General features: G+C 41.5%; 1 protein-coding gene across 4 annotated transcripts in view; it reads right to left on the bottom strand.

The window, feature by feature from the left end:
• TRIM2 (tripartite motif containing 2) overlaps window positions 1–25301 on the bottom strand; it is a 208958-nt gene that overhangs the window by 137326 nt on the left and 46331 nt on the right. The window contains exon 1 of one of the 4 annotated variants that reach the window (XM_043969489.1): window positions 17496–17641. The exons of 1 other annotated variant lie outside the window; for it this stretch is intronic. The gene's annotated coding sequence lies outside the window, so the exon portion shown is untranslated. Of the gene's footprint in view, window positions 1–17495; window positions 17642–25301 lie in introns of those variants that run through there. 2 more of the 4 variants (XM_043969493.1, XM_043969494.1) reach the window with 2 other exon arrangements.

The following is a 25301-nucleotide window of genomic DNA, read 5'->3' as shown; positions in this document are numbered from 1 at the left end:
GAGGTTAAGAATATCTCTAGTACTTACCTCACAATTGTTGTGATGATTGAATATAGTTAAGTGCTTTGCAGACTTTAAAGACTACATATACAATGCAAATATGTATATCTATTATTATTTGTTATATTATAAAACATAGCATCATCATATATTTATATATAATTTTATACATCAAATAAGTAATCTATTATATCAAAATATATAATCTATTTCCATAATACTATTATAAATATTAAATATGGCAATATAATATTAAATATTTGTTATATTTTTGCTTGTGCTCATGTCATATCACCCTTACTAGGCTATAAGTTCCTTGAAGACAGGTTCATATCTTGTTCATCCTGGTATGTCTTCAGGGCCCAACACACTGTTTTTCACAAGGTAGGCACTTAATAAAGAAAGGAAAGGATTAAGGAAGGGAGAGAGGGAAAGAAGAAAGAAGAAGAGGGGGCAAAAAGAGGAAAGAAAAGAAGATCAACCTGGAGTTTGAACTTGCTAAAGGACATCCCAATGCACAATGTCTTTTGCCACCAAGCAAGAGAAGGGATTGAAAGCTGTACTTTTACTTGTCTTGTCATGGTAAATAGAGATATTCAGTATTATTTATTTTGAAGTCTCTAAAATCTTTTAAAAGGAAATAATGAAAACTGAAAAAAAAATCACAAGTGGAGAAGAGTAATCTAGTGAGTGTGAGCATGTAAAGGAATGGTGTGGGGAATCCATGATGAATTTTATTTTGAATCAGGATTTGGGAGGAGCAAAAAAAAACATTTAAGTAATATTTCAAAATAACAGGAAGGCTGACAAGGATAGAGCTGTTGGCTTCCATTAACTTAAGGATAAATTTTCTTAGAACAATTTCCTAAAATAAGTAATATATCGATTGTCATGGGCTGATCCATTAGACAAAGAAGGTACTGAGTTCCTAGGGCTGCTTACTCAAAAGAAGCATCGAGGGGCAGCTAGGTGGCACAGTGGATAGAGCACTGGCCCTGGAGTCAGGAGGACCTGAGTTCAAAGCCAGCCTCAGACACTTAACACTTACTAGCTGTGTGACCTTGGGCAAGTCACTTAACCCCAATTGCCTCACAAAAAAAAAAAAAAGAAACATTGAGAGATAACAACAGCAGGCTTCAGCCTTTAAAATCAGGCATTGAGAAAGTAGGAAGCCAGGGCAAAAGTAAAGGGAAGGAACGCCCCCCCCCCCCCAAAGCCAGGAAACTTTTCTTTCCTGATTACAGTTTGCAAGTTCTGGATGGGAGATACACTCATTTTTAATATTTCTTTTCCATTAATTTATTTTTCTTCCCAGAAGTAGGAAGTTTCAGATAAAAGATTTAACTTTGCATCAAAAAAAGAAATATAAATTATAAAAACCAAAGTACCTTCTTTTCACCACCACACAAACAGTAGCACTGTGTAGTTATGAATCATAGAGTACTACCATCTCCAAAGAAATAAGATTTATGAGTGACACATAGGTGAATGAAAAGGGGCATGATAGGTATAAGCAGCTTGGAGTATATTATCAATGATGGTTTAGACACAAAAAATAGGGTGAAACTCTCACAGAGAAAAGCCAGATAATGTGCCAAGGGTCCCATAGCTACTTTGTGTCTAGGTAGGATTTGAATTCAAGTCTTCCTGATTCCAGGTCCAGTGTTCTCTATCTATTGTACCACTTTGCTGAGTAGATGAGAAGCAGATTTTGGCTCAATGTGTGGAACAACTTTCTAAGGCTTAGAATTAGCCAAAAGTAGAATGAATTGCCCCAGGAGGGTGTGGGTTCCCCCAGTCGAGATGTATTTAAACAGACGGTGGTTGATCACTTATTGGATATGTTGTTCTTGTGTAGGTACAAGTCAGGAGATGTCCAGCATCCCTCAAACCCTGAAATTCTGTGATTTCTGCATCTTTAGCAGCATAATCAGTCAATCAATAAACATTCATTAAGTACCTCCTACATGGTAGGCATTGTGCCAAGCACCCTTGCACATAGCTCCGGCCACGTGCCTTCGGGGAAGTCAATTTATCTTTATGGGCCTCAGTTTTTTCAGCTATAAAATGAAGTGATCAGACTAGGCAACCTCTAAGTTTCCTTCTAGTTCTAAATCTGTGAAAGGAATAGTTACATCAGGTTGTTGATCATAGGGCTAAAGTCTCAGCTATTCAGCAATCAAATGAGGGCCTTATGACAGGTATTTCCCAATGTACAAAGTATTTATGCTCCAAAAACTTATTTGTCATTCAAAAGGCATTTTCCCATAAATAAAAGCTACAAAAGGTCATTAAATTCCTACACCAGCCCACAAAAGCCAAACTAATCAATGTATCAATAGAGCTGTGTCCACAAAACAAGAGTCCAACCACCATATATAATCGAATTGTTACGGGGAAAAAATGCCTCTATTGTCTGACTGGGGATGCCAAGAACACATTATCCCCACTCTAACCCTGGAAGTGGGAATGGGGACTCCCTCTCCTTCCCACCCCCCACGTTTGCATAGTGGTGAAAACAGGAACTAGTTCCCCCAATGCCAAGACACTAGTAGTGGTTCCCATGGTCTGGCTCAGAGGCCACACAGCAGGGCAAGTTCCCAGGGGACAGCAAATGACCCGTTATGGATTGGAGGAGGATAAGAAGCTGTATGTGTTAGAGCATGGGTGTCATGACCTTCTGCCTAAATATTTATTAAAGAATCATAGATTTTTAGATAGATATTAATTAATAGCTACGGGCCTTAATATTGACAAAGTGCTTTACATAGATTATCTCACTTGATCTTTATTTTGGGGGGGGCAGGGCAATGAGGGTTAAGTGACTTGCCCAGGGTCATACAGCTAGGAAGTGTCAAGTGTCTAAGGCCAGATTTGAACTCAGGTCCTCCTGAAACCAGGGCCAGTGCTCTATCCACTGCACCACCTAGCTGCTCCCATCTCATTTGATCTTTACAACAACTTTGGGTGGTAGGTATCATTATTATTCCTGTTTTATAAATAAGGGAACTGAAGGTGAGAAAGGTGCCTAAGATCACAGAACTAGTAAATGTCTGAGGCAGTATTTGAACTCTGGTCTTCCTACCCATAGTTATCCCTTCCACATTGAGGGGGTTAGGGGTGTGACACCTACGTGATCTGGAAAATCTGTGTAAAATTTTTTGGCCCTCCCTTCGTACCAGAGATGTCTGATTTTTTTTCTTTTTCTTTTATGAGGCATTTACAGTACCTCATTGTAAAATTTAGGTGAAGCATTTGGTCATCTGCTGACCTTTCTGTCATCTGTGGCTTCTGTAAAACTGCCCCCAAATTCCCATTTACAGTAATTTCTTATGCCGCCCCATGTTGTTTCGAAACCACAGTGGAGAAAGTCAGTGTGGATGTGATAACTATACATTCACTGTGCTGTCCTCTCTGGGCTTCAGTTTCCCCATCTCTAAAATAAGGGGGTTGTAATATTTGGCTTCTGGGGATCCTTCCATTTCCAGATCTATGACCCTATCTATGAACTTAGATCAAATAACAGCTGGCAGGAACTCTATCAGCCATCTAATCCAACCCCTACCTGAAAAGGAATCCATGCTACAACCTGCAGGCCACTTGAGGGAAGAACCTATGACCTCCAGAGGCAGCCCACTACACACTCAGCTTGAAATATGAGGACCACTCCTGATCCTGCTCTAGGAGGCCAGACAGAATAAGCCAATTCCTCTTCTGTAAGGAAGCCTTGCAAATATTTGAAGATAACAATTATGACCCTTCTGAGTCTTCAGACTAAATGTCTGGAGTTTCTTCAACTGATTTTCACATGACATGAAGCCAAGTCCCTCACCATCCTGACTGCTTTCCTCCAGATTGTCTCCTGCTCATTGATGTCCTTCCTAACTTATGACACCCAGAACAGAACCCAATATCCCAGATGTGATCTGAGAGCACAGACTGACTTTCATCTTTTCAGTCCTAGTATCACCAAATGTAACCCAAGATTGCACATAAGCCCAATGGACCACTGCTTAGTCTGAGCCAGCTTCCCAACACCTGCTTTCTCATAGTCATAGAATCTCAGGGGGACCTCAGAGACCATCATTGACTCCCACATAGGCCTGAACATACTAACATTCTTTTTTTTTTAGTGAGGCAATTGGGGTTAAGTGACTTGCCGAGGGTCACACAGCTAGTAAAGTGTTAAGCGTCTGAGGCCGGATTTGAACTCAGGTACTCCTGACTCCAGGGCCAGTGCTCTATCCACTGTGCCACCTAGCTGCCCCCATACTAACATTCTTAATAAATCGTCAATCAGCCTATGCTTGAAGACCTCTAGGGATGGGGAACTCACTACCTTATGAGACCAGTACCTTGACTTTCTCATTTTGTCGAGGAAGAAACTGAAGTCTAGTTTCTTTTCTCTTGAGGGTTCCAGGGATGGGCCACCCTGTTTCCCTTTTCGTTGACATTGGCTATTGCTCCTAATCCAAGTTTATCTTCTAGTGAAGAATAAAATGCAGCCTTACAACTTTGTCCTTTATTCACTGAAACAAGTATATACACTCCTGATATCTGGGTTTTTAAAAGATTGATTTAAAGCAAAAATATCCCAATGATATCTCCCCCTCACCTTCTTCCCTCCCTTGGAGTAAATAAGTATGATTAATTGAGACAAATCAAAACATTGGCCATGTCTAACAATGTAGACCTCATTTCCCCATCTATATTTCACTTCGTCTGCTGAGAGGAGGGTCATAGATTCATCAACAGGGCTTTGTGGTGAAGACTGGTCAGGGTTCTAAAGTCTTTCAAGGTTGTTTTTCTTGACCTTATTGTAGTCATTGTGCAAATTGTTCTACAGCTCTGCCTTCCTTCATTCTTCTTAAGTTCACGCAAGATTTAAGATAATAATAATAATAATAAACTATTTTTGTAGCACTTTCTCTGTGTCACGTTCTGTGTTAAGTGCTTTACAGTTGTTATTATTTCATTTGATCTTCACAATAGAGCTGGAAAGGACTCTCTAAGCTTCCAATTCCTCCAAATTCTTCACATTCTTGTTTCTTATAGTGCAACACAATTTAATTGCATTGACATGCCACAGCTTGTTGTCCTTTCCTAACTGATGGGCACCTATTTTGTTTCCAGTTTTTTTCACTACCACAAAAAAGTTCAGCTACATGTGGAACCTTTCCCTCTGTCTTTGCTCTCCCTGAAGCATGTAGTGGTACTGATGGATTAAAGGGGAGGTACAATTTAGTGACTTTTTTGCTTTCCTCACTGTCATCAGTTCACAAAAAATTTCTCATGTTTTCTTGAATGCCTCATATTTATCATTTCTTCAGGCAAATTATATATATACACCACTTTTTTTTAGCCATACCTCCATTGATGGGCATCTATTTAGCTGTGTTGTTATTAAGAGGGCCAATATATATATTTTTTTAATATAAGACCTTTATGTCATTGAACTCCATATGTCCCTATGCTCAATCATGGGATCACTGGGGCAAAGGGCATGAACAGATTACTGGTTTTATTTTTGTAAGTATTCCAAACTTTTTTCCAGAATGGTTGGACATTCTCTGCTTCACTAACAATGCATGAGTGTAGTATTAATTTCTTCAGGAGCTGTCATGAAAGAAAGGAAGAAAGGAGGAAAGAAAGAAGGGAGGAAGGAATGGAGGAAAGAAGGCAGGATGGATGGACAGAAGGCAGGCAGGCAGGCAGGCAGGCAGGAAGGAAGGAAGGAAGGAAGGAAGGAAGGAAGGAAGGAAGGAAGGAAGGAAGGAAGGAAGGAAGGAAGGAAGGAAGGAAGGAAGGAAATTCACCCTTTTCTAACAAACACCCTTTTCAGTTCTGGCCAACATGAGTTAACAATAGTGCTGATGGAAATCTAATAACAACAATTATGATGATGGTGGTGATGATGATATCGAACACATTTAGAGCTATAAAGGATGCTAAATATAATTTACACATATTATCTCATTTAATCTTCACAATAACTCAGTGAAGCAAGTACTATTATTATGCCAGTTTTACCAGTGAGGTAACTGAGGATGAGAGAAGTTGAATTACTTTCTTGGGGTGACAAAGCCACTGTGTACCTGAAACAGGATTCCAGATCAGGTATTCCTGACCCCAGATCCAACACTGTATCCACTACTACCCAGATACCTGTTGTGGAGACAAGATCTCATTCCTAAATTTTACAGCCATTTCCCTCCAAGCTTTATCCTCTATAATCTGAGTAAATAGTGAAGCTGCTATTTATGGAATGGGAGTTCTAATCGTCTTGAATTATCTGTTGAAGCAGAAACTTTAGCTGGTTCTTCTCTCTCTCTCTCTCTCTCTCTCTCTCTCTCTCTCTCTCTCTCTCTCTCTCTCTCTCTCTCTCTCTTTTGGTGAGGCAATTGGGGTTAAGTGACTTGCCCAGGGTCACATAGCTAGTAAGTGTCAAGTGTCTGAGGTCGAATTTGAACTCAGATCCTCCTGACTCCAGAGCCAGTGCTTTATCAACTGTGCCACCTAGCTGCCCCTAGCTGGTTCTTCTCAAGTTTTCACGGAGTCTCAGACTTTCAGAGTTGGGAAAGTACAATTTGTCCAACTACTACCTAAACAGGGACCTCCTCATAGCATACCTGACAGATGATCATCCTATCCTACCCTTGCCTGTACATCTCTAGTGAGGGGAAACCTCCTCCCTCCCAAGGCAGCTTGTTCTTCTTTTGGATGGCTCTGTTGGGAAGTCTTTCCTTCTATTAATGTAGCTTATATTAAAGAAGTGAGGGAATGCAGTGGATAGAATATTTTACCTGGAGTCAGGAAAACCCAAGTTCAAATCTAGCCTCAGATACTTAATAGCTGTGTGACTCTGGGCAAGTCACTTATGCAATGCCTACCTCAGTTTCCTCAACTGTAAAATGGGGATAATAGTAGCTACTTTGAGTGATTGTCATGAAGATAAAATGAGATAGTATTTATAAAGTCCTTTGAAAATTTTAAATCATCATTTCAATGCTATCATTATTTTAAAATTTTATTTATTTTGACATTAATTTTTGTTTATTGCTAGCTAAATGGCAAACCACTTCAGTATCTTTGCCAAGAAAACCTTATGGTCACCAAGAGTCAGACACGACTGAACAGCAATAACAATATTATTGTTGTTTTAATGGTAAATAGTTCACTTTGGCAATTTTGACTCTTTAGAGCTGTGTTAAGATCATGGATTTAGCAGATACTCAGGGGCCCACCTGGAGATTGATTTAAACTGATTTAATTGGACTTGACTGTTGACTGAATTAATGGCTGACTTCTAGTTAACTAGATTCTAAGCATATCTGGCTGGTACTTGAGAGTACTTAAGAAAGCATGGTTCTCAGAAGCAAACAATTTTGAATTTTGACCACCTTCCAGCCCAGTCAACCAATCAGCTTGAAGAACCTCCCATTGCTGTGAGGGGACAGGAAGGGGGAAGCTGAGTCTGAGCAGGGAGCTCACTCTTCTCTTTTGGTTCCTTACATTTTCGGTGGCGGCAGAGAACTTCACAGAGGAGTTGAGGAAAGAGAGGATTGTCAGGTTGTAGGAATTCTGTTCTCAATCTTTCTCTTTATTTTACTATCTTTCAATAAACCTTTAAAAAACCTAAACTCGTTTATCAGTGATTTTAGTTTCCCCAAAAAACTAGGGGGACATATTAGAACCCACATTTAGAAATTTAAATTACACAGAGCCAAGTGGTACAAGTCAAATCCCCCTTTCACACCGCTGCCCTTTAAGATACTCAGAGACAACCAGCACATCTGCACTGGCTGCTCTACCCAGATACTCCCAGTTCCTTCACTTGACCCTCACATAGTGATAGATAGCCAGTGGTGCAGTGGGTAGAGCTGGAGGGGACTTTCAAAATCATCTTGTCCAGCCCCTTCATTTTACAGATAAGGAAATTGGGGCTCAATGAGGCTAAGTTACTTGCCCAGGCAAGATCACAGCTAGGAAGAAGCAAAGGCAGAATTTGAACCCATGGTATTCTGAAGTCCAATCCAGTATTCTTTCTACTTGACGACCTTTTAGTTCCGTTGGGCTGTTCTTCCAACAACTAAAAAGAGTGTTAAAAACTTAAAAAAAAATCTGCATCTATGGTGTTAACTTTCTGATATTCATTTCTAGACCTGACAGACATGAAGAAGAGTGAGTCATTCCTGTTTTTTCAAGGCATCAGAGCCAAGCTACAGTATCCTCATTATATGGGCTGTGGCCAGAGAAAGGAGTTATTGAAAGCACGCAGTGTAGGCAAAGGAGGAAAGCTGGAGGCCTCCCAGTGTTCAACGAGGAAGGCAGACACACCTGTTTGAGGTCATTATTTTCCTTCAACCCCACAGTAGCTTAGTATTGTGGCACACACGCTCTAAGGAGGAGGCAGCCTCCAATGGTTGAGAAAAAAGACACGTCTCAGTGGCAAAGAAAGTCAATCTGGAACGGAAAGTAAATCCCTGCTTTATTAAAACAAAAAGAAATATTAGACATAAACCTAAGCTGGGATGCTCTGCACAGTGGCTGAAGAAACTGGAAGAATTGTTTTGAGGAGTGAGCCACAATAGACTGTTTTGATAAGGGTTTGGCGGGTCCCAGTGAAGAGGGAAGATATAGAATGGTTTCCTTTCTTTCCCAATCAGTTGACATATTCTTCGTTTCTCCACCCCCATGTGTGATGGTGGGTTCTTCTTCCCTTACCCTTTCTTTGCCCATGCACAGCCCCCACTTCCAAATACACACCTACTTTTTGGCAGGGATGGAGAAGGGGGGGAAAAGGAAGGAAAAACCTATAAAGAATTTTTTAAAAGGGGAAGAAGAACAGAAAACTTGGCTTGATAATGGAATGGGGATAGAGACACAGACTAGATCTATGATTTCATTGCTATCGTGATCACCCAAGTAAGAAGACATCTTCAGCTAATGCAAGTTGGCATCTTCTCAGAAACTTATATATATAGTCTTAGGAGGGTTCCTAGAGCAGAGATGCCAACCCCTCCTCACCCCCAGGCAGATTAAAATATAATTGGAAAGGGCAGCTAGGTGGTGCAGTGGATAAAGCACTGGCCCTGGATTCAGGAGGACCTGAGTTCAAATTTAACCTCAGACACTTGACACTTACTAGCTGCATGACGCTGGGCAAGCCACTTAACCCTCATTGCCCCACCCCCAAAAAATATAATTGGAAAGTATTTGATTAAATAAATTTCAGAATAAGATACAACGGAGATACTATTATTAATCTGTGGCTTTCTAAATGAATATGCAGCCTGCAGGGAACCTTATTTATGGTTAGAGACTTTCTTTTCTTTTCTTTTTTTTTTTTTTAGGCAATCTGGGTTAAGTGACTTGCCCATGGTCACACACAACTAATGTGTCTGAGACCATATTTGAACTCAGATCTTCCCTATTCCACGGCCCAGTGTTCTATCTGATGCACTGCCTAGCTGCCCCAGGGGTTATTTCTATTTGGGTTCAACACCACTGTCTTAAAACAAGGCTTCTTAAACTTTTCCCACTCAAAACCCCTTTTCACCCAAGAAATTTTTACTGACCCATGGTATATAGTTATATCAAATGGGTCTACATAACCTTTTACTGTTGCCAAATTTTTGATGACTCCCCCAATCAGTTATGCCACCCCACTTGGGGTCTCAACCCACAGTTTAATATGGTTTGTCTCAGAGCACCAAGAAGTAACTTGCTCAGGTCTTACAAGCAGGATGGGTCAAAGTCAGGCCTTGCCCTCGGGTCTTCCAGGACCTGCTTTTCTCTCTATACTGCCTTCATTACATTGGCATAAAAATGTCTGGTAGATGAATGCTGAGACAATCAGGCAACATTATGAATGTTAATAACATTATACATAATGATAAATCAGCATCTAAAAGCTCAGTGCACAAAGAACGGCAAGAGTCAGTTCCTGGCCCTGAGGACCTTATAGGAGCAGAGTTATGCAGGGACAAGCTACAGATGTGATAAATAGGGCACTGTCAGTGAGTTTTGAAGAATCCAGGGAGATTGAGAGAGGAACCAAAGTATTGGTAAAGGAAATTGGACCATTCAATGAAATGGAGTGCGGGGGGAGGGAGAAGAAACTAATCAAATTAAGTTTCTTAAAAAGGCAGGTAGATTATATCTCCAAGTACAAGGTGGAGTTGAAACTCTTGGATTTTGAATAGGAGGGAATGCAATCAGGCCAGATTTAGTTTTCAAAAATATAATTCAAATCAATTCAACAAACATTTTTGAAGTATTTACTTTGTGCAGGGCGCTGTGGTAAATGGAGCTACAAAGACAAAAAAAAAGGAAAGGAAAGGAAAAGAGAAGAGAGAAAAGAAAAAGAAAAGTTCCTTTCCCTCAAGGAACTAAGAATAAACATTCTTTTGTTTAAAAATCTAAAACTGTCTCTATGACCTTGAATGGGTTAGGGACTTGAGAGAACCTCTGCATTGAAAGCTCGTATTTCCTTCACATTCCTCATTAAGCTATCCTTTTCCAAACAGGTTCCAAGGGATTGTTGAGTTAAGAGCTGATGTCAAAGACTTGGGTAGCCCGTGGGGGTGGGAAGAAAGAACTAGACCTCTCTGTAAGGGTTCCAGGGTTAATGTTTTCTGATGTATTTGAAGTTTATTTACACAGCAGTGGTCAGCCAAATGCCAGGCTTACTGTTCCCTTAATTTTCCTTTAATTTCCCTTCAGTACTCTACCGGAAAAGGCAATCTTTTGTCCTTTGGCAAATACACTTAATGGTTTAAGACCTAAATACCAGGAAATATTTGACCTTATAAAAACTGAACAGGGCTGAGGCAGAGATAAGGGAGAAGCGTGTGCTTAGCAGGTAAAGGTTCCAAGTAAGGCAATGACCAGAAGTCTATTCTGCTTATCAATTGTTCTGCACTGTGATAGCATTCTACTGGCAGAGCAAACTCTTTCTTTTAGACTTCCATTAAGCCTTCACAGGGTCTTGCACAATATGGCCTGCATTCAGTTATAGCCAGAAAAAAAGAAGAGGGAATGAGCTTTCCTTTTAATGATGACAGAGGCTGCATATGGCTGGCCCATAACACTCCCTAGTCTGGACCAAACCGATTAAAATGTAATTGGGAGGGGGCAGCTAGATGGCGCAGTGGTTAAAGCGCTGGCCCTGGATTCAGGAGTACCTGAGTTCAAATCCAGCCTCAGACACTTAACACTTACTAGCTGTGTGGCCCTGGGCAAGTCACTTAACCCCCATTGCCCCGCAAAAAAAAAAAATGTAATTGGGAAATGTTTAACAAAATAAATAGAAATACACTAAAACAGAGATATTTATAATATGTGGTTTTCTAAGTCCACATGTGGTCCACAGAGATCCTCATGTCTAGCTAAGTGGCCCCTGTTTCTATTTGAGTTTGACATCACTCATCTAAATATATGCTCCTCCATCCAGTGGGCTCCAAGATGCTTGGCTGTAATAAGAGCTGAATGAGAGAGAAGTCACATTAAATGACTTCTGTGTCCTGGTTTCAGACCTTGCCTTAGATCTTCAGATCTAACATTACCTGGGACCTACCCCACTCCCCTACACATGCCCAGAACATCGTCCAGAAGTTATCCATTTAGAACTCCTACCTTTCTCACCACCCCCCATAGTCTATAATGGCTTCCTCGCACTTTATCACACAAGACACACCCATCTCTTGATTCCCAGGCTAACATTCCCTCCTTCCTCATCTTCACTTGTTAGCTTCCTTCAAGTTTTACCTAAAATCCTACCTTCTGTAAGAAACCTTTTCTAGTCTTGCCTAAATACAAGAGCCTTCCCTTTGAAATTGTTGTTAAGTGGCATATTTCCCCCCAGTAATGTCTGACTCTTGGTGATTCCATTTGGGGTTTTCTTGGCAAAGATACTGGAGTGAAGAAAAAAAAAAAGATACTGAAGTGGTTTACCATTTCCTTCTCCAGCTCATTTTATACATGAGGAACTAAGGCAAACGTGGTGAAGTGACTTGTCCAGGGCATACAGCTAGTAAGTGTCTGAGGTGGGATTTGAACTCAGGAAGATGAGTCTTTCTGGTTCCAAGCCCAGTGTTCTATCTACTCTGCCTCCCTTTGAAATTACCTCCAATTTTCCCTGCACTGTTTTTTACATAACTATGTTGCATGTTATCTCCCCTATTTGACTGTAAGTTCCTTGGGGACAGGCAAGTGTTGTTTTTGCTTTCTTTGTACCTCCAGTGCTTAGCTCAGTTCCTAGACACATTGTAGTCATTTAACAAATACTTGTTGACTTGACTTGAAGTAGAAATGGCCCAACTGCTTCTTTATGAGGCCGAAATCTAGGTTAAGCACCCTTGGAATAAAATAAAATGACAATAATAAAATTTTAAAGTGCATTTAAAAAGTGAACTACTGAAACCATCTCTTTCAGCCCTCTGATTCTGATCTTTTCAAATGGGCCTATCTGAATTTTTTTTTTCACTTTCCAAACAAAGTACTCATGGGTAACACAGGCTCACAGCAAGAAAGAGAAGGACATCTGAGGAAGGAGACTTTTTAATCAGTCCCTGGATAACTGATCACTGACAGCACTTGTTAGAATTACCAAGAGCTACTTACTTACTGTCTGGCTCCCTGGGCCCTCTCAGAAAAGGGACCTCTCTGGGAAACAGAATCTGTTTGACTTTGTTATCTAATTATCCTCTAGCATACAAATGGGTATCGGAGGAAACTGCAGTTGTTGCTGCCCAATGACAGGCATCTAGGAGCTGAGTGCCACAAAACACACTAGGGTATTTTCCGCCTTGGCACACCAAAACAGGAGACTCATTGAGAGAGTTTGCAGCCATCTTCAACAGAAGCGCCTCTTCCACGCTCTACTTTGAGAGAAAAGTACTTTGCAAAAATGAGTTTTTCTAAAGTGCTCCAAGCTCTTTCTCAGCCTTATCTAATTAGGGCTCACAGTATCCCTGTGAGGAACATCTGGGGCAGGTAACACAATTTCCCTTTTGCAAGTAAAGAAATTAAGCCAAAGAAAAATGCAGTCATTGCCCAGCTTTCATTAGAGCCACTCAGCTAGAAAGAAAAATAAACTTCTCTGCTCTCTGTTGGAGGGAAGCCCATGCTGTGTCCTTTGGGTGATCAGCTAGCACATATGTGTGTACATATTTACAATACACAAGTGTATCTTTACATACATGTGCATATACACATGTGTATACATATACACATGTTTATATAAACACATATATATATATAAATAGATGTATATTTACATATACATTTGTGTGTGGCATGCAGAGTGTTATAGGGGATAGGTCATTCTGACCACCCTGCCCATCACGAACCATTTCTAGAATTTGGTTCAACAGGTTAAGACAGGAGAAATGTCAAAGAATGAGGCTTCCACATCTTAGCAGATGGACACACAAAAGGGAAATCTTGACTTTTAACTCCCAGCAGGGTCCAACACCTCAGGGGTCCTATGTCAATGAATTTGTGGAAAGTTCAGAATGGAATTTGCCAACTGTATGCCAGTTTCATAATACAACAGTCTGCACCTTCAGCCTCTATAGTCAGTTGTTCATATGTTACCTAGAGGTGCTCGTCCCTTGAGTTTCACAAACCTACTAGATAGTTATTGAGTATAAAAACGCTCAAAGAGAATTTTTTTTTGGTTTTTGTGGGGCAATGGGGGTTAAGTGACTTGCCCAGGGTCACACAGCTAGTAAGTGTCAAGTGTCTGAGGCCGGATTTGAACCCAGGTACTCCTGAATCCAGGGCCGGTACTTTATCCACTGCACCACCTAGCTGCCCCCTCAAAGAGAATTTTTAAAAAGTGAAATCTATCAGAATGATTTCTTCCTTAGCTCCTAAATGAAACTTCCTTGAGGGCAGAGAGAACTTTATTTTTGTGTGTACCTAGCACAATGTATGGTGCAGAGCAGGTACATAGCCAATTTTGTTGTTGTTGAGTTGTTTCAATTATATCCAACTCTCCATGACCCATTTGGGGTTTTCTTGGCAAAGATATTTGCCATTTGCCATTTCCTTCTCCAACTCATTTTACAGATGAGGAAACTGAGGCAAATTGGATTAAATTACTTGCCCAAGGGTCACATAGCTAGTAAGAGTCCGAGGCTAGATTTGAACTCAGGAAGGTAAGTCTTCCTGGCTTCAGGTCTGGTACTCTATCCACTGTATATACTTCAAATTGTCTGTGACACCTATTGCCGTATGCAGGACCAGATAGTACCAACCATTTAAGTACCTGAGATATGCTTCCTTGGAACCAGATAAACCAACACCTTTTTTATGTCATTGGCTACCCAAGAGGTGAAGAAATTGTGCTGGTGGGGGTGGTGGGGGTAAGGGGGAAAGCCTATAGTTTCTTTCTTTCTTTTTTTTTTAAATGATTTTTTTTTGATGAGGCAATTGGGGTTAAGTGACTTGCCCAGGGTCACACAGTTAGTAAGTGGCAAGTGTCTGAGGCTGGATTTGAACTCAGGTCCTCTTGAATCCAAGTCCAGTGCTTTATCCACAGTGTCACCTAGCTGCCCCAAGCCTATAGTTTCCTGAATAGAAAAGGAAGTGTGAGTACTGGATGATAGGAGAGGGAGGTTACTGATATTAGGTGGGATGCTTACCCCTGGCTTCTCCTCCCATGGTCCTCCTCCTTTTGTGGACAACATTGAAGGTGACTAAGCATTGTCCCTCAAGACCTTTCCTAACTGGATCATAGCTCTCTGGTTGCTGTGTCTCTAAGCTCTTAAACTGCTCTCACAGGGACATCTTTGTAGTGGATAGGTGCAGAACATAAAGTCAGAAGATCTGGCTTGCAATTCAGCCTGCAACACTTACTAGCTCTGTGGTTGTGGGCAACTCACAGCTTCTCAGGGCCTAGGATTTCTCACTTGTAGAAGACATTTATATAATCTACTTCTTGGGGCTGTTGTAAGGAAAAAAAAAACACATTTGTAAAACCTGCAAATAAATGCTAGAGGTAGCATGGAAGAGTGGGAGAAGTACGCTGGGCATGGGGGGGCCAGGGAGACCAGGGCTCAACCCTGCCTCTTCAAGTTCCTCTTTCTAACCGGCATTCCAACAATCTTGAGGCATTTTCAAGCTATTTAAGTTTAAGCTGTTTCGGACACCTTGGAGAGCACTTCAACAGTTTGCAAAGTGCTTTACCATAGGATTTCATTTGGCATTTAGGAGTTATATGGCCATGGGCAACTGCCTCCATCTCTCTGACCTTTGCTTTTCTCATCTGTAGATAACAGAACCTGCTTCACAGGATCTAAACATCAGAGTTGGAAGGGGACCTCAGAGCTCACGGAGTCCCATCTCATTTGATGGAGAAGGAAATGAAATCCCAGAGAGGAGAAGGCGATTGCCCAAGAGTTAGATGGCAGGTAAAAGCCCAGAATTCAAACGCAGGTGAGTCCAATGCCCGCAATGCCCTGTCATCTACAGCATGATGTCTCTTCATAGCTTTGGGGAGAGAAGCAGATGAGATAATACATGCGAAGTGTTTTGCAAACATTTAAGCACTCTGTGGCCATCCACTGATATCACAACCTCATATATTCTCATTATGCAGATAAAATATTCTTGTTGTTTTTCAATCAAACCCCAATTTGTTTTTTTGGTGAGGCAATTGGGGTTAAGTGACTTGCCCAGGGTCATACAGCTAGTAAGTGTTAAGTATCTGAGGCCAGATTTGAACTCAGGTCTTCCTGAATCTAGGGCCAGTACTCTATCCACTGTACCACCTAGCTGCCCCCCAAACCCCACATTTTAATAACTTCTAAACTCCAATTTAATTACTCTGAGACCTGTGAGAAGATGAGGATGATTTAGTACTAGGTGGAAACGAATCATGGAGGAATACCTATAATTCCATATAAAAAAACCGCATTTTTAAAAATTTCACTTTCAGCACACCTAAAGATTAACCCAGACCTCTCCGCCTTGACAAACTTTTCTAACTTCCCAAAGCAGGCCCTGAATTCATTCTTTTCATACCTTTGCAAGTTAGAAATGGAATGACTGAGTGCTTATTAAAAACCCAGCAAGGGATCAGAGATTTAGAGCCTGAATTGACCTTAGAGGTTATTGAGATAAGGAAAATGTGGCGCTGAGATTATGTAATTTGCCTATGGTCATGCAAATTAGTATCAGAGTCAGGATTTGAACCCAGAGGCCAGAATTCTACTATACTAGTACTTCTCAAACTTTTGGTACTGGACTCCTTTATACTATTAAAGATTATTGAACACCCCCAAAGAGCTTTTGTTTATATGGGTTATCTCTGTTAGTATTTCATGTATTCGACATTTTAACATCTTAGTAGTATTCTGAAAATCATTTTAACCTCATAGACCACCTGAAAGGGTCTAGGGACCCTGCCCCCCAAGACCATGCTTTGAGAACCAATGAATTATACCATGCTGATTCTCACTTCCAATGGGCCTGGCCCATTGGAATGCTTTGACCAAGTTGCTATAGATCACTCTCAGTTCAGCTGGAAGCAGGACATTCCAGCCACATTCCAGTGCCTGGAGTTAGTTCCCTTAGATGTTAATCTCTAGCTTTGAAGCTCAGAGTGAGCACAGCCTAGGCAAACCTCACTAAATACACGTGGTGCTCCTGACCTTGGCAGGTGTCTTCCCAAGTGCTAACCAGGTACTCCAAAAGATGATGATGACGATGGCGACAATGAGCTCAGAGGAGACAGTACCAGAGACAAATCTTGCCTTTTTGCCCTTTCCTCTGATGCCCGAAGTTATCTTGCACCCCTCCCTTCCCAATCACTAATCAGGACACAGGAAAGCTACCTGAAGTACAGCTGGCCCAGCCAGTTTTCCACACCTCATCCCCCACCTCACATGAAGAAAACACTCTTTGCTTCCAAGACTTAGCACACCGGCAGTCAAGGACAAATGCTATCATTGCTCAGCAGTCCTGCCTTTATTACCAGAGATCCATCCTGCCCAACCAGAGTAGCCTTTGAGCACATTTATGGGGCAGTAAAACTTTACTGCAGGCCAGTCCCAGCTCTTTCCCACATTTCTGAATGGATCCCTCTACCATAATTTATCCTTTGACATGCCCGCATTCATTTGACTCTTTTTAACAACGGAAAGCAGATTTTTAAAGTGGCAAGAGGAAAGAAATCCTTCAAGTCCTCACTGAAAAAGACCAAACGGGGACCCCACCCAATACAACATTTGCCCCCATCCCCTCCTCATTGTGTCTCCTCAATTTCCCCCCCTTTCTTGCTCTCTTCCATCCAAAATCTAGCTCATCAGAGGGCACACAGATCTAGTTCATACCTCACCCCTTTAGTTCAGACTTGCACACAAACCGGCAAAAAGAAAACCAATACAGCCCCACTACTACTCCCCCGTCACCACAATGAGCGAGCAGGGAAGATGCCCCAGCTACCCTAAGAAAAAGTGGAAGGACACACTTTGAAGCCTACTTACTGGCTTTCCATAGCGACCGTGGCTGGGCACCAGGGACGGAGCCCCAGCCTCCCTCTGCTCTGGGGCTACAGCAGCTCCCTGCAGCAGTTAAACAATCGGTCCCCTTCTAGTCCCCAGGCTGCTCAGTGAAAGGGTGGCCCTTGCAAAAATATAAACAGCTTGTCAGCACAAGCCAAAGAGGCGGGACTGCAGTATCAGGGGACGAGGCCGGCCAATGATTAGCCTCTTTGGACTCGACTCTGCTCGTTGAAGATACTGAGTTTCAATTGTGAAGTAGGAGAGCAAGAAGGGGTGTGTGTATGTGTGTGTGTGTGTGTGTGTGTGTGTGTGTGTGTGTGTGTGTGTGTGTGTGAGAGAGAGAGAGAGAGAGAGAGAGAGAGAGAGAGAGAGAGAGAGAGAGAGAGAGAGAGAGAGAGAGAGAGAGAGAAACAGAAAGAGAAAGAGACATAGAGAGAGGAGGGGGAGAGAGACTGTCCAGAGAAAGCCCCGGCCTCTCGGGGCACTCCATGTTGAAAATTTAACCAGCAGTACCTCCCCAAACCTGACTTCTCAGGAGAATAGAGGAGAAACATACTTACATAAATCATCTTTCTTTTTTTCCCCTCTAGCCACTGACAAGTCCCCACCCTCTCTGCTCCCTTCCCCTACCTCCGTTGCTTTCTAGAATTAATGTGTTTCCACGCAAGGAATTTTGGGGGGAAAGCCTTTGAGGCATGAAAAGGACTCACTGAATCATGGGGATCTAAGAGTTGGAAGAAAGAACCTGAGGATATCTGATCAAGAATACATTTGTTGAATCCATTTTCTGATGAAATACAGCTGCCCCCTATCTCATCCTGCCAAAAAACAAAAACCTATATAGGCATAGAGACACATGGTCTGAGACACAGACAGACAGGCAGACAGACAGACGGGGAGGCAGATAGACAGACAGATGGATGGACAGACGAGCAGGACAGGACAAGTGACAGAATGCCTCATTTTCTTGGCAAAGTTTCCAGCGGTAGTGGTGGAGAGAGTGAGTGTATTCTCTATACGGGCCTTACCTGCTTTAGCTCAGGTAAGTTCACCGCAATGGCTTTCTGACAGAAAAGGCCCTGACAATGCAGCACAGAATTTAGTCAGGCTAGGAGAGGAAGCCTGAATAGCTTCTCCCTTCCCATTCTCTCCTTGCATATTAATGCTCCTTAACTTTTCAATAACAAAGACCAAAATCAGGCCAGGAAAAACAAGTCCTTTATCTCCCTGCTCTTGGAGGAGCTCACCCAGATAAAAAGACAAGTCTGGGATGGCTGGATTGAAAAGCTGTCCCCTGTGTCTAGTTTCTCTGGGGTTTGTACAGGCAAGTTATTTTTTTTAAAACAATTTCTTTTTAAAAAAATTTATTTATTTTTATTCATTCATTTATTCATTTTTGTTGTGCCAATGAGGGTTAAGTAACTTGCCCAGGGTCACACAGCTAGTAAGTGTCAAGTGTCTGAGGCTGGATTTGAACTCCGGTCCTCCTGAATCCAGGGCTGGTACTTTATCCACTGCACTACCTAGCTGACCCCAGGCAAGTTATTTTCTCGCCAGGGTTAGGATGGTCTCCCTCCTCACCTTGGCCTGTTAGAATCTCTCTAGGTTCCTTCAAAACTCATCTCAAGGACTATCTCTTATGTGACATCTTTTTTTAGACTCCCCAGTTGCTAAGGTGAGACTTCCCAACCCTTTTCAGTCCCTGTACCTCTTGGCTTTCGGTCAATGGGAAAGGAAATGAATTCTAAAGTTTTCTATGCATGTTCACAGAAGAAATAAAATAGAGATTGATTTCAATAGAATAATGGAATTATTTGCCAAAGACTTCATATCCCTTGACCCATTCTTATGCCCCATGGGAGTACATATATTCCAGGTTGGGAACCCCTGAGTTATTATTGCTTCCATCACTCCAAATTACCTTGTATTTCTCTTATATTTAGATCTGTTGTATCATGTTGTTTGTGTACATTCTGTCTCTACTCCCACACCCTCCAAAATATAATAGCAGACTTTTGTTTCTGATCTTGTATCATACTCAATACCCAGCACAGTGCTTGGAACATAGTAGGTGCTTAATAAATGTTAATAAATGCTAGGTGGTATGATGGATAGAGCACTGGACCTTAAATTGGGAGGATCTGAGTGCAAATCTCACCATAAACACTTACTAACTGTGTGACCCTGGGCAAGTCACTTAACCCCAATTGCCTTAAACATCTGAGGCCATCTCCAGTTGTCTATCTTGCCACTGGACCCAGATGGCTCTGGAGGAGAGAGCAAGGCTGGTGACTTTGCACAGCCCTCCCTCACTTAAAATCCAATTCAGTGCAAGTCATGACATCTGTCATGGTCATCTTTGAGAATGAAGGACAAACAATAAGGCGATATCATGTAGTCATGAAAACTAGTAGAAAAAATACCCCACTGGGGGCAGCTAGGTGGTACAGTGGATAAAGCACCAGCCCTGGATTCAGGAAGGCCTGAGTTCAAATCTGGCCTCAGACACTTGAGACACTTACTAGCTATATGACCCTGGGCAAGTCACTTAACCCCAATTGCCTTACCAAAAAAAAATAAAAATAAAAAAAATAAAAATACCCCACTGACATACAATTGACACTAATTTTGTCATCTCTAAAGTGAAGTACAGAAGCTATCAGAATTATGTACAAAAAAGGAATGCTTGACAATCATGAACATACATTTATTTTCTTTTTTTTTTTTTAAGTGAGGCAATTGGGGTTAAGTGACTTGCCCAGGGTCACACAGCCAGTAAGTGTTAAGTGTCCGAGGCCGGATTTGAACTCAGGTACTCCTGACTCCAGGGCCGGTGCTCTATCCACTGCGCCACCTAGCTGCCCCTGCGCCACCTAGCTGCCCCCATTTATTTTCTAAAAGGCCATTCAAGATCTTCAAACCTTGGGTTAAAGGAAAATTGTGCTTTCTAATCTATGTTAAATTGGGGGTGGGGGATATGACTCATGATTCCATCAACAATATGAAATGCTATAAAAATAGAACTTTTCCCAGAATCCCTACTGAACTGGCAAAGGCTCCCTGTGTTCCTCTAGCCCCCTTTATTGTCATCACTCTAGATAAAATTGAGGACAGCACTGACTCACCAACTGGGAAGTAACTGTCTCAATTCTTTAATACTTCAGGACACACATGAGACTTCCCACATAATCATCCTTGACTCTTCCCTCTTTCTCATCTCTGGCTCCTCTCATATCTGATAAGTTGCCAAACATTATCAATTCTACCTCCCCAACTTTTCTCTTCATTCACAACCGTCTTCCAGGTTTTCATTCATTCTTCCTTAGACAACTATATTAACCTCCTTATTGGTTGACTTGCTTTCAGTCTCTCCTCCACCCAGATGCTAAAATAATCTTGAGACAAAGTTCTGAGACCTCACTCTCCAGCTTAAAAGCCTTCAGTGGCTCATTATTTTTTTCTATCCAGCATTTAGAGTCCTCCATATCTGGCTCTAACAACTTTTGTTGTTGAGCGCTTTCAGTTGTGTCTGGCTCTCCACGACCCCCATTTCGGGTTTTCTTGGCAAAGATACTGGAGTGATTTGAAATTTCCTTCTCCAGCTTTTTTACAGATGAGGAACTGAGGCAAACAGGGTTAAGTGACTTGCCCAGGGTCACACAGCTAGGAAGTGTCTGAGGCCACATCTGCACTAAGGAAGATGATTATTCCTGATTCCCAGTTGAGTGCTCTATCGACTGCACCCCCTAACTGCCACAATTTACTCTTAGCCTCATTTAATAATGTTGCTCCCCTTTACAAACTCTACATTTTAGCCAAACTGGAGTCTTAGTTCCCCAAACTCAATATCCCATTTCTCACCTCCATGCACTGGCAAAGACTGTCCTCCATACCTAGAATTTGCTTCCTCCTTAAGGGTCTGGTACATGCTGGGGCGTTCCCTGATTCCCCCAGTTACCAAGCGCTTTCTCCTTCATCAAGTTGCCTTGAATTATACTTAGTTGTATAATTGCTGTGTCCTTCTGGTAGAACTGAAGCAGCTTGAAGACAGGGACTGTTTTTGGTACTTTTCATCTCTATTACCCATCACATGTTTTATTAGAGCTGGAACTAAGAAATCAATTAATCAACAAGCATTTATAAAGTGCCAAGTATGTGTTAGGCACAATGACTCCCGCCAATGGGACAAATCACAATCCATTCACGACTTCTTATCCTATGTGACTCTTCCCTGTCCTTTCTTTTTCTTTTCTTTCTTTCTTTTTTTTTTGCAAGGCAATGAGGGTTAAGTGACTTGCCCAGGGTCGCACAGCTAGTAAGTGTTAAGTGTCTGAGACTGGATTTGACCTCAGGTCCTCCTGAATCCAGGGCCAGTGCTTTATCCACTGCGCCACCCGCCCTGTCCTTTCATAAATCCTCTACAGGGAATCCAGGCAATAACAGCCTTATATAATAACAACATTACATAAATATCAGGTCAAGATATAGACCGTTCATTTGTTCAATTCCTTACTCTTGTTACACTACTGCTTCCTTTTCTGGTCACAAATCTCCTTAATAATAAATGGTCCAGGGGCAGCTAGGTGGTGCAGTGGATAGAACACCAGCCCTGGATTCAGAAGGATCTGAGTTCAAATCTGGCCTCAGATACTTGACACTTATTAGCTGTGTGACCCTGGGCAAGTCACTTAATTCCAATTGCCTCACCAAAATAATAATAATAATAATAATAATAATAATAATAATAATAATAATAATAATAATAATAAATGGTCTGTAACTTGTCTTTGCAACTAGGTGGTACAGTATATAGAGCACCAGGTCCTGAGGTCCTGAAGTCTGGAAGACCTGAGTTCAAATCTAGCCTCAGCCACTTTCTAGCTGTGTGACCCTAGGTAAGTCAATTGACCTCTGTGTATTTCCTCAACTGTAAAATGGAGATAATAGTTATCACCCATTCCCCAAGGTTGCTGTGAGGATAAAGTGAGATGAAATTTCTAAAGTTCTTGGTACAATGCCTGGCACATAGTAGGCATTTAATAAATGTTTTTTTCCTCCCTTCCTGTTTTATGCTTTGATTGATAGTATTTAGAAGTTCACTCATTGAATAAAGCTATCTCTGTTGTGTATATCAATGTCTGATGATTCTTTACAATTCTCCTTTAAGGCAATATTTTGCTCTGAACGACTTTTTAAAATAGTCAACAGAGAATATGAACAGTGACGTGTATCTTTCTTATCTGTTCATTAAGGATGCTCTGAACAGGAGTCAATTATGCACATAAAGATTTTGTCACGGAGAAGGCTCTAGGAAGGAAAACATTTCCTGAATCAGTTTGGATGAGCTCAGTGTCCAAGCTGTTTGACTTTGTATCATCCTCTGACATTCTTGTCTATTTCCCTAAATTCTCTATGAAGAACTTACCCAACACCCTACTAGCCATCCTCCAGCTCTTTCAATATTTCTTCCTGTAGGCCTCAATGCCCTGTCATACCTCATTTTAGCTACACGACAGGACCACTACCTTCTCTGAAATACCTGTCCATGACAGTGCCTTTGACATCAGTTCTCATGTATACACAAGTCATTGTTGGTGTTATTATACTCATACAATTTCCCATATAGGATCTAATTCAATCTGGTCCCAAGTCACTGTCCATCAACATTGCCTCTCTGTCTCTGTGTGTCTCTCTCTGTCTCTTTCCCCCCTTCCCCTGCCTCCCCTCTCTCCACATAACCAGTAAGGAGAAGAGTCATTCAGATCTCCTGATTCCAAAGGCAGTGTTTTTTGTTTGTTTGTTTTACCATTTCATACCTCATTCTAAGAGGAAGTACTGTTGTACTACCATAGAGCCAGAAAGACCTGGATTCAAATCCTACCTCTGACACATTGGGTGTGTGACCCTGGCAAATAATTTGACCTTTCAGTCATGTAGGTAGCATTTTGAGACTTGATCAGAGAAAGTGTTGGCCTGGATTAGTAGAGGGAGTTTCCTCACCTTGAAATTCCCTATAGAAATAGGTCTAGTCTCTATTAGACTCAAAGTGGTTTTCCAATCTCTCTCTCTCTCTCTCTCTTTCTTTCTTTCCCTTCCTTTCCTTTCCTTTCTTCTTTATTTCCTTCTTCCTTTTTTTTGAGGGGCAATGAAGGTTAAGTGACTTGCCCAGGGTCACACAGCTAGTAAGTGTCAAGTGTCTGAGGCTGGATTTGAACTCAGGTACTCCTGACTCCAGGGCTGGTGCTCTATCCACCGCACCACCTAGCTGCCCCAGAAGACTTTTATTTTTTATTTTTTTAATTTATTTTTTTTAGTGAGGCAGTTGGGGTTAAGTGACTTGCCCAAGGTCACACAGCTAGTAAGTGTTAAGTTTCTGAGGCCGGATTTGAACTCAGGTACTCCTGACTCCAGGGCCGGTGCTCTATCCACTGCGCCACCTAGCTGCTCCCCCAGAAGACTTTTATAAACAGCAAGACACTATATAAAGATGAATAATTATTAAGCATTTTAAACTCTCCACTTCCTCCTTCAACAGTAGGCCAGATAACAGACACAATTCTTTTCTTCTATAAACTTATCGTCTAAGGAGAGATAAAAGAAATATTTAATTTTCTGTTTTTCATGCATATTATTTCTTTTCTTTCTTATTTTTTTTTAAATTGGAAATCAGGAGACTGTGTGTGCCTGTGTTGTGGTCTATGCTTTTGTGGAGAAACAACTTTGCTTTTCATCCCACTTAATCCATATAGGTTTCCCAGAGAAGGTGGGACAGAATTACTTGTGTATAAATGGTTTAGCGGAAGTGGAAGTGGAGCTTAGAAAAGGATGGCATTTCCACTCAAGATGGCAGAATTCAGTGGAAATGTGCTTCATTGACAAAGGTGCATCTTACCAACCATCCCTGAGGCCTCTTTCTTTCCTGACCACCACACCCCTTGTAGTTGGCTTAATACTATTATTAAAAATAATACACTGAATAATTACAGAGGTAGATGTACACTTTAAAAATGTGGGCAGATGATGTCACCACTTTCCACATTTTAAACCATCAGATTATGCAATTCTGTCAATGACTATGTGCCTTTTGGGAATGGTCATTATCCAATTAAAAGCCTTCCCTTGATCCAAAACAGGATGGATCTTAGTCACTCAAATCTTGGCAGCCTGAAACTTCAATTATCCATAAAAGCAGAGCTTTACTTAATCCTTCCAAATAGCTAAAGCATCAATTACCTGGGTTAATTCAGTGTTGCACATTCCACTCAGACGGTCTGAAGGGTCCTAGCTACTTGGATGCTAACATATCGTGGAAAAAGAAGGCACACAAGTGATCATTTTTTTGAGAAGCTGACACAACCTAAAGGCTCCACTTGGATATCAAGAGGCTATTGAATTTTGTATGTCAAGAAAGAGCTGAAGTTCCTTTCAAGTCATTGACCATCATTTTTTAAAAACTGTGAGAGACTGGTGAGAAGTGATGCAGTGGCCAGAATGCCAGGCCTGGAGTCAGGAGGACACAAGGTCAAATCTGGTCTCAGACACTTCCTCGCTATGTGACCCTGAGCAAGTCACTTTATCCTGTTTGCCTCAGTTTCCTCATCTATAAAAGGAGCTAGAGAAGGAAATGACAAACTACTTCAGTATGTTTGCCAAGACAACCCCATATGGGGTCACAAAGAGTTGGACACAACATGAACAAAGCCTGAAATACATGCTCTCTTTCTTTATCTGATGAGAGGTAGCATCATATGGGGGACAGAGGGCATGGAGTTAGAGAGACCCAAGTTC

The sequence above is a fragment of the Dromiciops gliroides genome, chromosome 6 (genome assembly GCF_019393635.1).
Source record: "Dromiciops gliroides isolate mDroGli1 chromosome 6, mDroGli1.pri, whole genome shotgun sequence".
NCBI lineage: Eukaryota > Metazoa > Chordata > Mammalia > Microbiotheria > Microbiotheriidae > Dromiciops > Dromiciops gliroides.
The sequence above is the reverse complement of the archived record's forward strand: the minus strand, read 5'-3'. Positions and strand labels throughout refer to the sequence as shown.